Source organism: Saimiri boliviensis, chromosome 20 (genome assembly GCF_048565385.1).
Source record: "Saimiri boliviensis isolate mSaiBol1 chromosome 20, mSaiBol1.pri, whole genome shotgun sequence".
Classification (NCBI taxonomy): Eukaryota; Metazoa; Chordata; class Mammalia; order Primates; family Cebidae; genus Saimiri; species Saimiri boliviensis.
The window spans coordinates 7,215,142-7,229,567 of NC_133468.1; the positions used below are offsets into that span (position 1 = coordinate 7,215,142).

At 46.1% G+C, this 14,426-nt stretch overlaps 1 protein-coding gene across 3 annotated transcripts in view; it reads left to right on the forward strand.

Moving 5' to 3' along the window:
• Positions 1-26: 26 nt before the first annotated feature.
• The window catches only part of UIMC1 (ubiquitin interaction motif containing 1), a 128,485-nt gene continuing 114,085 nt past the window's right edge, over positions 27-14,426 (forward strand). The window contains exons 1-2 of one of the 3 annotated variants that reach the window (XM_074390688.1): positions 27-324; positions 9,129-9,263. The gene's annotated coding sequence lies outside the window, so the exon portion shown is untranslated. Of the gene's footprint in view, positions 325-6,799; positions 9,264-14,426 lie in introns of those variants that run through there. The other 2 variants (XM_074390686.1, XM_074390687.1) reach the window with 2 other exon arrangements.

Below are 14,426 nucleotides of genomic sequence, written 5' to 3' on the forward strand. Positions count from 1 at the left end.
TGGCCCGGCTAGCAAATCTCGCGAGGTTTGGGCGCCGCACGGGCGCTGTAGCCGCGCCGCCGTGCGGGACCTGGCGCTTGTTTTTCTTCGCTACCGCTGGGACCCCGGAGCGCGTGCTGTTGATTCGGAGACCTGTCGCTGATTCCGCAGCAGTGACCTCCCTCCCGGAGGGACTCGTGCGGTTTTGGCTCACGGTCACTTTGCTCAGCCTTTGACACTTCCGTTCGTTCTCAAGGCCCCGTTAAGTGGGAGTGTTTTCGCCGTTTCATTTACAGGGAAGCAGACCCAGAGCCTGGAAATGGTTAACTCGAGAGGTCGCTGCTAGTAAGTGTAATACAGCTGAGGTGCCGTATCACTGCCAATAATGGGTACTATTTGTTGAGTTCTAAATGCCAGCTCCCAGCTCTGATTTTCCGGACCTATTGTATACATCCAGTTGCCTATTCCACAGTTCCACTCGAATGGCCAATAGGCTTCTCCAGTGTAACTGTCAGACCCCATGTTTTATCTTCCAACCCCAGAGCTGCTCCTTCCCGTGTCTTTGGGAGCCACTATCTCTTGCCTAGGTTAGGGTCGTAGCATTCTCACTGGTATTCCCCGCACAGCAGCCCCAGGGATCTTCTCATGACGAATCAGATCACGACGCTTCTCAAATCCTCCAACAGCTTCCCATCTCACACTTAGTAAAAGCCAAAGTCCTTACTTTGACCAACAAGGCCCTGTACATTCTGAATTCCCTTAATCTCCTTGACCTCATTTCCTCATGTGTTACTCAGTCTCCAACTCCTTAGTTCCTGTCCCAGGAACCTCCTGGTGTGCATTTCTTCTATATATCTTTATGGCTTAGTGTTCCATTTCCTTCTCTGGCTACTCTATCTAAATTATCTTCTCTGGCTATCCCATCTAAAATTTTACTCCTCCATGTAAAATGTCACTCATGTCCTTTCCTGCTTTATTTTGTATATATTTTATTTTGTTTATTGTCTCCCTACTAGAAGACAAGCCCCAGGAAGGCAGAGATTTTTGTCTATTTTCTTTTCTTTTCGATGGAGTCTCCCTCTGTCGCCCAGGCTGGAGTGCAGTGGTGCGATCTCAGCTCACTGCAACCTCCGCCTCCCAGATTCAAGTGATTCTCCTGCCTCAGCCTCCTGAGTAGCTGGAATGACGGGCACACGCCACCACGCCCAGCTAATTTTTGTATTTTTGGTAGAGACGGCATTTCACTATGTTAGCCAGGCTGGTCGCGCACTCCTCACCTTGTGATCCGCCTGTCTCAGCCTCCCAAAGGGCTGGGATTACAGGCGTGAGCCACCACACCCGGCCTTTTGTCTGTTTTCATTGCACCCGAATCTCCAGCAGCTTGAAATAGAACCTGGACCCGCCTAGGTACATATACAATATTTCTTTAATGAATGAAGCTTTTAATATTATTAGCTTATTTCAACTTCATTTGTTCAAATACTTATGGAGGATTTACTATGAACTGGATGATATTTTGAGCATGGAAATATAGCGGTGACCGGGAAGCTCTAGTAGAGTATTTTTTATTGTAGTGGAGGGGGGTACAATAATAAAGTTAACAGTAGGTCAGACACGGTGACTCATGCATGTGATCCCAGCACTTTGGGAGGCCGAGGTGGGCAAATCACTTGAGGTCGGGAGTTCAAGACCAGCTTGACCAACATGGAGAAACCCTGTCTCTTCTAAAAATATAAAAAATTAGCTGGATGTGGTGGCGTGCGCCTGTAATCCTAGTTACCTGGGAGGCTGAGGCAGGAGAATGGCTTGAACCTGGGAGGCGGAGGTTTCAGTGAGCCAAGATCCAGCCATTGCACTCCAGCCTGGGCAACAAGAGCAAAACTTTGTCTCAAAAAAAAGAAGTGCCGGGCGCGGTGGCTCAAGCCTGTAATCCTAGCACTTTGGGAGGCCGAGGCGGGTGGATCACGAGGTCAAGAGATCGAGACCATCCTGGTCAACATGGTGAAACCCCGTCTCTACTAAAAATACAAAAAATTAGCTGGGCATGGTGGCGCGTGCCTGTAATCCCAGCTACTCAGGAGGCTGAGGCAGGAGAATTGCCTGAACCCAGGAGGCGGAGGTTGCGGTGAGCCGAGATTGCACCATTGCACTCCAGCCTGGGTAACAAGAGCGAAACTCTGTCTCAAAAAAAAAAAAAAAAAAAAAAAAGTTAGGAACATTAGGGTAGTGTCAGGGGAAGCCTCTGAAAAAAATGACATTTGAGCAAAGACCTGATTAATGAGAAGGGATAGCCATGCAAAGAGCTGGGCAAGAGCGTTCCAGGAAGAGAGAACAGCAGGTGCAAAGGCCCTGAGGCAGAAGAGAGCTTGATGTGTTAGAGGAACAGGAAAAAGTACAGCACAGGTGGAGCTCAGTGAACAAGGGAGGAAAGTAGTATCAGAGGAGGCCAGAGAGAAACAGACAATAATTATTCTTGCTTGAGATCACCGCAGCTCATCAGTGTAATTTAGTCATTTATACTACAAGTATTTCCTTATTTAAACTACAAATGTTGAGCACCAGCTCTCTGTCAGGTCTCAGGCCCCAGAGCTTCCAATGTAGTAGGTGACTGATGTTTGGGCAGTGCTCTACAATTTTTTTTTTTTTTTTGAGACAGTTTCGCTCTGTTGCCCAGACTGTAGTGCAGTGGCCCAATCTCGGCTCACTGAAACCTCCACCGTCTGGGTTCAAGTGATTCTCCTGCCTCAGCCTTCTGAGTAGCTGGGATTACAGGTGAGTGCCACCACATCTGGGTGATTTTTATATTTTTAGTAGAGATGGGGTTTCACCATATTGGTCAGGCTGGTCTCGAACTCCTGACCTTGTGGATCCACCTGCCTCGGCCTCCCAAAGCATTGGGATTACAGGCCTGAACCACTGTGCCTGGCCTACAATTTATTTTATTTTATTTTATTTTTTAGATGGAGTCTCTGTCACACAGGCTGGAGTGCAGTGGCTCAATCTCGACTCATTGCAACCTCTACCTCCCGGTTTCAAGCAATTCTCCTGCCTCAGCTTCCCGAGTAGCTGGGATTATAGGCACCCACTACCACACCTGGTTATTTTTTGTATTTTTTAGTAGCGATGGGGTTTCACCTTGTTGGCCAGGCTGGTCTTGAACTCCTGGCCTCAGGTGATCCACCCACCTGGGCCTTCCAAAGTGCCGGGATTACAGGCATGAGCCACGGCACCGGGCTAGCCTACAGTGCTTTTAATTTTTTTTTTTTTTTTTTATAAGACAGGGTCTCACTAGTACAGTGGTATGATCATAGCTCACTGTAACTTCGAATTCTTGCACTCAAGCGATCCTCCTGCCGCAGCCTCTTGAGTAGCTGGGACTACAGGTGCACACCACCATGCCCAGCTAATAAATTTTATTTTGTTTTGTTTTGTAGAGACAGGGTTTCCCTATATTGCCCTGGGCTGTCTCAAATTCCTGAGCTCAAGCAGTCCTCCTGCCTCAGCCTCCCAAAGTGCTGAGATTCCTGATGTGAGCTGGTACACTCAGCCCAGGGCAGTGCTTTACAGTTTGACATACATTATAGCATTTAATCTTCAGGGTGGTTCTGTGGGGGATTTCTTCATAAGTGATGATAAAGAAACAGACTAGAAAAGATAAAGGTTTTGTCAAGATCACACAGCTAGTTAGGTACAGAGCCCATGCTTGAACACTGATCTTTAGATTGCAAATCTATGTCCTTTTGTCGACACCAGGTGACCAGCCTAAAAGCCAGTAACTGCACATTACTTACTATCTTTTTATATATGTATGTATGTAGGTATGTATGTATTTTTAGAAACAGGGTCTCACTGTGTTGGCCAGGGTGGTCGCAAACTACTTATCTTGAAGAGTTCTATTTACTCATACTTGCAGAGTGTAAGTTATTCATGGATAACCCCCAGGGGATAGTGGGCATGTTTATTGAGGTCACAGAACCCACGAGGATATTTTTGAACACTACGGAAGAAATCCCGGAAGTGGAGTATGTAAATTGCTTTGCATATTATTGGAAAACAACCCCTCCTCCTCCCACCACGCTCAATCCAATTAGATGCTCAAAATAACGTCCATTTATTCTACATTGAGTGCTGTCAAGGTTCATCCCTTGTACCACGGAGGCAGACTCCTGAGCTACCCTACTGAGGGTCTGAACTGCCCTCATTGTTGCCAGTTAGAATTCTGTCTTTGTGTGAGTGCTTCCAAGAATGCCCCAGGCCTGGACTCCTTGCTGGGACCTGGCAGTGCAGGTGATGCCTTGTATTTGTTGAGCTGGCTTTTTATTTCCTCCTTGTGGAAAATGAGAACCATTTTCTAACACATCCTACTGTGTATTGTTGCCATGGTGATGAACGATCCCAGGGAAATGGCTTTGCTAAGGGACAGGAACTGGCTATAGTTCAGCATACATTTCTGTTGCTTAAATACTGACTCTGTGTGTGTGTGTGTGTGTGTATGCATGCACGTAGTGCTTAAGATATAGTTCTTGGCTGGGCGCGGTGGCTCAAGCCTGTAATCCCAGCACTTTGGGAGGCCGAGGCGGGTGGATCACGAGGTCGAGAGTTCGAGACCATCCTGGTCGACATGGTGAAACCCCGTCTCTACTAAAAATACAAAAAATTAGCTGGGCATGGTGGCTCGTGCCTGTAATCCCAGCTACTCAGGAGGCTGAGGCAGGAGAATTGCCTGAACCCAGGAGGCGGAGGTTGCGGTGAGCCGAGATTGTGCCATTGCACTCCAGCCTGGGTAACAAGCGCGAAACTCTGTCTCAAAAAAAAAAAAAAAAAAAGATATAGTTCTTGGCCGGGCTTGGTGGCTCAAGCCTGTAATCCTAGCACTTTGGGAGGCCAAGGCAGGTGGATCGCGAGGTCAAGAGATTGAGACCATCCTGGTCAACATGGTGAAGCCCCATCTCTACTAAAAATACAAAAAATTAGCTGGGCATGGTGGCACGTGCCTGTAATCCCAGCTACTCAGGAGGCTGAGGCAGGAGAATTGCCTCAACCCACGAGGCGGAGGTTGCAGTGAGCCGAGATCGCACCATTGCACTCCAGCCTGGGAAACTCTGTCTCAAAAAAAAGATATAGTTCTTGCTCTCAGGTAGATTAAACTCTAGTCTGTCTCTCTCTCTCTCTTTCTTTTTTCTTTCTTTCTTTTTTTTTGAGATAGTGTCTTACTCTGTCACCCAGGCTGGAGTGCAATGGTGCGATCTCAGCTCACTGCAACCTCTGCCTCCCAGGTTCAAGTGATTCTCCTGCCTCAGCCTCCCAAGTAGCCGGGACTACAGGCGTGCACCACCAAGCCCAACTAATTTTTAAATTTTTATTAGAGACATGGTTTCACCATGTTGGCCAATCTGATCTTGAACTCCTCACCTCGTATTATCTGCCCACTTTGGCCTCCCAAAGTGCTAGGATTACTGGTGTGAACCGCAGCGCCTGGCCTCAAACCCTAGTTGTTCTGACTCTAGTATGTCTAATCTAGTGATAGACATAAAAGTACCTACTGAATGTGTAATATCAGAGATTATGTTTTAACTGCTATTACGGAGATAACGACCAGGCTGGGCACAGTGACTCATGCCTGTAATCCCAGCACTTTGGGAGGCTGAGGCAGGAGGATTGCTTGACTGCAGGAGTTCGAGACCAGCCTGGGCAACATGGCAAGATCCTATCTCTACAAAATTTAAAAAATTAGCTGGGCATGGTGGTGTGTGACTTTGGTCCCAACTACTCAGGAGGCTGAGGGGAGAGGATCACTTGAGGCTGCAGTGAGCTGTTGTCCCACTGAACCACTGCCTGGTGACACAGCAAGACCCTGTCTCAAAAAAAATTTTTTTTTTTTAAAAGACAGTCACAGTAGCTCACGCCTGTAATCCCAGCACTCTGAGAGGCCGAGGTCGGCGGATTACCTGAGGACTGGAGTGCAAGACCAGTCTGGCCAACATGGCAAAACCCCGGCTGTACTAAAAAAAATACAAAAGTTAGCCAGGCGTGGTGGTGGGGACGCCTATAATCCCAGCTACTCAGGAGGCTGAGGCAGGAGAATTGTTTGAAGTTGAAGACAGAGGTTGCAGTAAACCAAGATCGCACCACTGTACTCCAGCCTGGGCAACAAGAGCAAGACTCTGTCTCAAAAAAAAAAAAAAAAAAAAAAAAAAATAGAGAGATGACAGCCAAGTGGGCTAGTATGGATGAGGTGGGACAATGAGCCCACCATGTGGGGATCAGAATGGTATCTGGGTTACCTCCTAATAGTCTTTTTACTTCTCACTTCTAAGAACACATCTCAAACTGTTAGAGGTGTCCATAGATTAGTTTTTACTTACAGGATGTGAAGAAGTATTGTTTGAATCAGAACCTGAGATTGGTCCAGAAGAGCAGGGGTGCTCTTGAGGAGAACTGTGCAAAAGCAAGCCCAGCAGGGGCCCAGGGGCACTTCTTTGCTGCAGTCCTAGTCTACTTCTCAGGCTGGATAATTGTATTTTATTTTAATTAATTATTTGAGACAGAGTTTCACTCTTCTTGTCCAGGCTGGAGTGAAATGGTGCAATCTCACTGCACTGCTTCCTGGGTTCAGGCAATTCTCCTGCCTCAGCCTCCTGAGTAGCTGGGATTACAGGCACGCGCCACCATGCCCAGCTAATTTTTTGTGTTTTTAGTAGAGACGGGGTTTCACCATGTTGACCAGGATGGTCTCAATCTCTTGACCTCGTGATCCACCTGCCTCGGCCTCCCAAAGTGCTGGGATTACAGGCTTGAGCCACCGTGCCCGGCCGGAAGTGGCTTTTTATTTGGCCAGGAGCTGCGCAGGGGGCTACAGCCTCATTTACCAAGCTCCCCAAGCTGCAGCTTCTCTCCCCTTCCATAGGCTTAAAACGCTAAAGGGGAAACTGAGGCGGAACTATGTCATTGTCCATTTGCTGGACGTCCGACCTTACAATCTTTGGGCTTTGTTGATTTGCTAATTCATGTGCATCGTGAGTGGGGGACCAGCAGGGAAGGGGGCTTACAGAGACGAGACAAAACCAACAAGCTATTTGTTGATGTTTCTGGGAGGGAGCCTGGTCCGTGGAGACCTGGGGGTGTGAACCAGTGCCAGGCTCCAGCTGGCGGGAATAACATTCATTTGCAGCTCTTTCAAAGTTAACAGATAGCAGAGACGCTGGGAACTAAAAAGGTAGTCATTTTCCCAGCTCTTTGGTATCTTACTTTTTTCCCTTCTTCACCCTCCTTCCCATCTGGAATCAGGGGAGGGAGGAGGTCAAATAGAAGGAGGGAAGGGGGTCTCCCCTCTCACTGGGATTACAGGTGTGAACTACCTCACCCAGACTGTTGGATTTTTTTTTTTTTTTTTTTTGAGGTGAAGTCTTGCTCTGTCTTCAGGCTGGAGTGCAATGGCACAATCTTGGCTCACTGCAACCTTCGCCTCCTGAGTTCAAACGATTCTCCTGCCTCAGCCTCCCAAGTAGCTGGGACTACTGGGCATGCCACCATGCCCAGCTATTTTTTTTTTTTTTTGTATTTTTAGAGATGGTGTTTCACCATGTTGGCCAGGAGGGTCTCGATCTCTTGACCACGTGGTCTGCCCACCTCAGCCTCCCAAAGTGTGAGCCACCGTGCCCAGCCTGGATAGTTTTATAGTATCTTTATTTTGTTTAGTTTAGTTTTGTTTCTTTTTGAGATGGAGTCTCGCTCTGTCACACAGGCTGGAGTGCAATGGCACAATCTCGGCTCACTGCAAACTCCACCCCCTGGGTTCAAGTGATTCCCCTGCCTCAGCCTCCTGAGTAGCTGAGATTACAGGCACCAGCCACTACATCTGGCTAATTTAGGGAGAAAGAGCTCATTGTAGTTTTGATATGACTAATGATATTGAGCATCTTTTTATGTAGTTATTGGACATTTGTATATGTTATTTATTTATTTATTTATTTATTTTTTGGCGACAGAGTCTCGAATTGCCTCCCAGGCTGGAGTGCAGTGGCACAATCTTGGTTCACTGTAACCTCTGCCTCCCAGGTTCAAGTGATTCTGCTGCCTCAGCCTCCCAAGTAGCTGAGATTACAGGCCCCTGCCACCACACCCAGCCAATTTTTTGTATTTTTAGTAGAGACAGAGTTTTACCATGTTGGCAAGACTGGTCTTAAACTCCTGACCTCATGATTTGCCCACTACGGCCTCCCAAAGTGCAGGGATTACAGGTGTGAGCTGTATACGTTAATTGAAGAGATGTCCATTTAAGACCTTTGTGGCCAGGTGTGGTGGCTCTTGCTTGTAATCCCAGAACTTTAAGAGGTTGAGGCAAGAGGATCACTTCAGACCAGGGGTTCAAGACCAGCTTGGGCAACATAGTAAGACCCCCTATCTCTACAAAAAATGAAAAACATTAGCTAGGCATGGTGCTGTGTACCTATAGTCCCAGCTACTTGGGAGGCTAAGGTAGGAGGATTCTTTGAGCAAGGGAGTTTGAGGCTGAAGACTTGCTCATTTCTGAATTGGGTTGTTTTATTTTTTGTTGTTGAGATGTAGGAGTTTTAAGCAATATTTTCTGGATATTAATAAATATATGATTTGCAAATATTTTATCCCCTTCTGTGGGTTTTCACTCTCTTGATGATGTCCTTTGATGTGTGAATGTTTTTAATTTTGATGGAGTCCATTTATTTTTTCTTTTGTTCCCTATGCTTTTATCCCCAGTTTTTTTTTTTGTTATGGTAAAATACACATAACATAAAACTTACTATCACTGTAACCAATTTAAGTGCCCAGTTCAGTAGTATTAAATACATTCATAATGTTGTATAGCTATCACCACCATCCATCTCCAGAACCCTTTTCATCATGTTGCCTGTGCTTTTGATGTCATATTCAAGATATTGCCAGATCTAAGGTCATGAAGATTTTCCGTTAGTTTTCTTCTAAAAGTTTTATTTTTTAAAAAACTATTACTACTTTTTAAAGACAAGGTCTTGCTGTAGGAAACAGAGAAAGACCCTGTCTTTAAAAAAGGAACTTCTGGGCTCAAGAGATCCTCCCATTTTAGCTTCCTGAGGAGCTGGGATGATGGGTGCACACCACCATACACAGCTAATTTTTAAATGTTTTTGTAGAGATGGAGTCTTACTGTGTTGCCTGGGCCGGAGTACAGCGGCTATTCATAGGCATGATTATAGTGCAGTACATCCTTGAACTCCTGAACTCAAGTAATCCTCTCACCTCGGTCTCCTGAGTAGCTGGAACTACTGGTATGTATCATTGTGCTCAGCTTATAGTTTATTCTTTTTTTTTCTTTTTTGAGATGGAGTCTCACTATGCTGCCCAGGCGGTATGTGCAGTGGCATGATCTCGGCTCACTGCATCCACTGCCTCCCAGGTTCAAGTGATTCTCCTGCCTCAGCCTCCTGAGTAGCTGGGACTATAAGTGCATGCCACCACTCCTGGTTAATTTTTTTGTATTTTTAGTAGAGATGGGGTTTCACTGTGTTAGCCAGACTGGTCTTGAAATCCTGACCTTGTGATCCACCCCCCTTAGCCTCCCAATATGTTGGGATTACAGGCGTAAACCACCGTGCCCAGTTAGTTTATTCATTTTTAATTACAAAGTAGTGGTTCTCTTTCTTCCTTTTTTTTTTTTTTTTTTTTTTTTTTTTTGAGACAGGGTCTTGCTTTGTCACACAGGCTGGAGTGCAGTGGTGGAGCAATCTTGGCGGCTCACTGCAACCTCTGCCTCCTGGGCTCAAGCTATCCTCCCACCTCAGCATCCCAAGTAGCTGGGAGTATAGGCGCAAGCCACCAACTCCAGCTAATTTTTGTATTTTTTGTAGAGTTGAGGTTTCGCCATGTTGTCCAGGCTGGTCTAGAACTCCTGGGCTCAAGTGATCTCCCCACCTTTGCCTCCCAAAGTGCAGGGATTACAGGGATGAGCCACCATACTTGGCCTAGTAGTGGTTCTTAAAATAAAATCAGAACATTACAGATATATTAAGGTTCCTTTTGTCCACTCCCAATTTTGTACCTCTAGTTCCTTTTTAAAAAGCATCCTCTGGCTGGGCACAGTGGTTCATGCCTGTAATACTAGCGCTTTGAGAGCCCAAGGCGGGCTGATGACCTGCAGTCAGGAGTTGAAGACCAGTCTGGCCAATATGGTGAAACCTCATTTCTACTAAAAGAACAAAAAATTAGCCCAGTGCTGTGGCACACACCTGTAATCCCAGCTACTCAGGAGGCTGAGGCAGGAAAGTCCCTTGAACCTGGGAGGCGGAGGTTGCAGTGAGCCGAGATCATGCCACTGCACTCCAGCCTAGGCGACAGAGTGAGATTTCATCTTAAAAAAAAAAAAAAAAAGGATCTTCTATTATACATTTATTACATATCCCTGTATCTTCCCAGGCCTATGGAAATACTTTTATATGTATCTACACTTCAAAAACATACGATGTTATTTGTTTAAGAATATGTATGTTTTCTTTTTCTTTTTTTTTTTTTTTTTTTTGAGACGGAGTTTCGCTCTTGTTACCCAGGCTGGAGTGCAATGGCGCGATCTCGGCTCACCGCAACCTCCGCCTCCTGGGTTCAGGCAATTCTCCTGCCTCAGCCTCCTGAGTAGCTGGGATTACAGGCACGTGCCACCATGCCCAGCTAATTTTTTGTATTTTTAGTAGAGACGGGGTTTCACCATGTTGACCAGGATGGTCTCGATCTCTTGACCTCGTGATCCACCCGCCTCGGCCTCCCAAAGTGCTGGGATTACAGGCTTGAGCCACCGCGCCCGGCCTGACTATGTGTGTTTTCATAAATGAAATCATAATGGGCGTTTCATTCATTCTACTTTACTCTGTGCTAGGCATTGTTCTAACTTTGACAGTATAGCAATGCACAAAATAAAGTTTCTATTCTCATGGACCTTACATTCTCCTGCTACTTGCTTCTTAAAATTAATATCATGTTTTGAAGTCTATGCTCAGTGATACATGTAGATTTGTTTCATTTCTTTTTTCTGAGGCAGGGTCTCGCTCTGTCATCCAGTTTAGAGTGCAGTGGTGCGATCACAGCTCACTGCAACCTGGAACTCCTGGGCTTAACAAATCCTCCTGCCTTGGCTTCTCGAGTAGCTGGGATGACAGACACATACCACCACATGTGGCTAATTGTTTATTTTATTATTTTTCTGGCCATACAGCATCTGTATAATTTTTTATTATTTTATTTTTTGAGATGGAGTCTCACCCTGTCACCCAGGCTGGAGTGCAGTGGTGTGATCTCCGCTCAGTGCAACCTCTGTCTCCCAGGTTCAAGTGATTCTTCTGCTGCAGCCTTCTGAGTAGCTGGGATTATGGGTGTGTGGCACCACCCCCAGCTAATTTTTGTATTTTTAGTAGAGATGGGGTTTCACCATTTTGGCCAGGCTGGTCTTGAACTCCTGACCTCAGGTGATCCACCTGTCTTGGCTTCCCAAAGATGAGTCACTGCACCCAGCTTATTTTTATTTTTAGTAGAGATAAGTCTCAATGTGTTACCCAGGCTGGTCTTGAACTCCTGGGTGCAAGTGATTCACTCACCTCAGCCTCCCAAAGTGTGTTTCATTTCTTTTAATTGTTGTATGTTATTCTTTGAATATGCTATACTGTGTAATACATCATTACATCATTCTCTTACTGACGGACATTTAGGTTTTTATCAACTAGGATGTTTTCTACTTTAGGTAACAGAAAACATGACTCATAATGGTGTAAATATAAAGGAAACTTAATATTTCTTACAACACAGAAAACCCAGAAGTTGAACGGTTGCCAGGTATATATGACTGGGGTCCTAACTCTGCTATTTTCTGTTTTTTTTTTTTTTCTCTCTCTTCTAAGCTCTGTAATAACTATATGTTGTTATGTAACAAATTACCCCAAAACATAATAGCTTAAAACATAGGCTAGGTGCAGTGGCTCATGCCTGTAATCCCAGCACTTTGGGAGGCTAAGGCAGAAGGATCACTTGTGTCCAGGAGATTGAGACCAGTCTGGGCACATGGTGACACTCTGTCTTCACAAAAAATAACAACAACAACAACAAAAAGCTAGCCATGGTGGCATGCACCTGTTGTCCCAGCTACTTGGGAAGCTGAGGTGGGAGGATAGCTTGAGCTCAGAATTTTGAAGCTGCTGTCAGCCGTGATCACACCACTGCACTCCAGCCTGGGCGATAGAGTGAGACCCTGTTTCAAAACAAACAACAAAAAAGTAAAAAAGCCTATAAAACTACTTTTCATAGGTCGTGAACTGGGACATGGCTAGGACAGGTCTTGGGCTTAAGGGCTCTTCTAAGATATGGTCAAGCCGTTGCCCTGTGAGTCTTTCTATCTGGCTATTTCTCATGGTATAGCATTTGGCCTGAGTGAGCCAATTGAGAACTCAAGATAGTACCCAAGAAGGAAGCCACCTTTTGGGTATTGTGAATAGTGCTGCTATGAACATTGGTTTATAAGTATATAAACCATTGGTTTACAAGTATATAATATAACCCAATCTTGGAAATGACATGTCATCACTTCTGCCTTATTATATTGTTTAAAAGTGAGTTATTATGCATAGCCCACACTCAAGGGGAGAGATTACACAAGAGTGTGATTGCTAGCCTGTGGGATCATTAACAGCCATCTTACAGGCTGCCTGTCACAGGCTGTCTGTCTTCAGGTTTGCAGGATGGCTGCCAACAACAGTGCATCGATAGTCTTCCCTGAAGTAAGATGCTCTAAAAAGATCTTTCTGGCCCTGCACTGAAACCTTTTCTGATCTCCCGGCTCCTCAATTCAATTCAATCAACATTAATTGAGTGTTTGCTTTAAGACAAGCCTGGTCTGTCTGGGGGGGGCTCCAGGTGCTCCTCTAAAAAAGACAGGCCCATTGCTACTTGCAAGGATTACATGGATCATGTCTTCATAGAGTGCACAATTTTTTTTTTTTTTTTGAGATGGAGTCTTGCCCTGTTGCCCAGGCTGGAGTGCAATGGCACAATCTTGGCTCACTGCAAACTCCACCTCCCAGGTTCAAACAATTCTCCTGCCTCATTCTTCGAATAACTGGGATTACAGGTGCCCGCCCCCATGCCCAGCTAATTTTTGTATTTTTAGTGGAGACAGATTTCACCATGTTGGCCAGGTTAAACTCTAACTCTGGACCTCAAGTGATCTGTTTGCCAGGCCTCCCAAAGTGTTGGGATTACAAGCGTGAGCCACTGCACCTGGCCAGGCCTTTCTTTTTTTCTTTTTTTTTTTTTTTTTGAGACGGAGTTTCGCTCTTGTTGCCCAGGCTGGAGTGCAATGGCGCGATCTCGGCTCACCGCAACCTCCGCCTCCTGGGTTCAGGCAATTCTCCTGCCTCAGCCTCCTGAGTAGCTGGGATCACAGGCACGTACCACCATGCCCAGCTAATTTTTTGTATTTTTAGTAGAGACGGAGTTTCACCATGTTGACCAGGATGGTCTCGATCTCTCGACCTCGTGATCCACCCGCCTCGGCCTCCCAAAGTGCTGGGATTACAGGCTTGAGCTACCGCGCCCGGCCAGGCCTTTCTTTTTAATAGAAGTCAGAACAGATCTGTCTGAAGTCCTGTTTGCTTCCCCCCCCCATTTCCCCTTACTTCCTCTCTCACCCCCTTACCGTCATCATGGTATGCATCTAGTTCATTTTATATGCTTTTACACACATACATTTTTTGTTTGTTTGTTTGTTAAGACAGAGCCTTGCTCTGTCACTAGGCGCCAGGCTGGAGTGCAGTGGCGTGATCTCGGCTTACTGCAACCTCCGCCTCCGGGGTTCAAGCAATTCTCCTGCCTCAGCCTCCCGAGTAGCTAGGACTACAGGCGTGCACCACCACGTCCAGCTAATTTTTGTATTTTAGTAGAGACGGGGTTTCACCATGTTGGCCAGGATGGTCTCAATCTCTTGACCTCGTGATCTGCCGGCCTGGGCCTCCCAAAGTGTTGGGATTACAGGCATGAGCCACCGCTCCCCGCCCACACATACATTTTCTGTAAATAGTACTTACTGGGGCCGGGTGCGGTGGCTCAAGCCTGTAATCCCAGCACTTTGGGAGGCCGAGGCGGGTGGATCACGAGGTCAAGAGATCGAGACCATCCTGGTCAACATGGTGAAACCCCATCTCTACTAAAAATGCAAAAAATTAGCTGGGCATGGTGGCTCGTGCCTGTAATCCCAGCTACTCAGGAGGCTGAGGCAGGAGAATTGCCTGAACCCAGGAGGCAGAGGTTGCGGTGAGCCGAGATCGCGCCATTGCACTCCAGCCTTGGGCAACAAGAGTGAAACTACGTATCAAAAAAAAAAAAAAAAAAAAAAAAAAAGTACTTACTGTTCTAATTTACCTATTTTTAAATTTACGTAAATCATTTCAGAGTACATA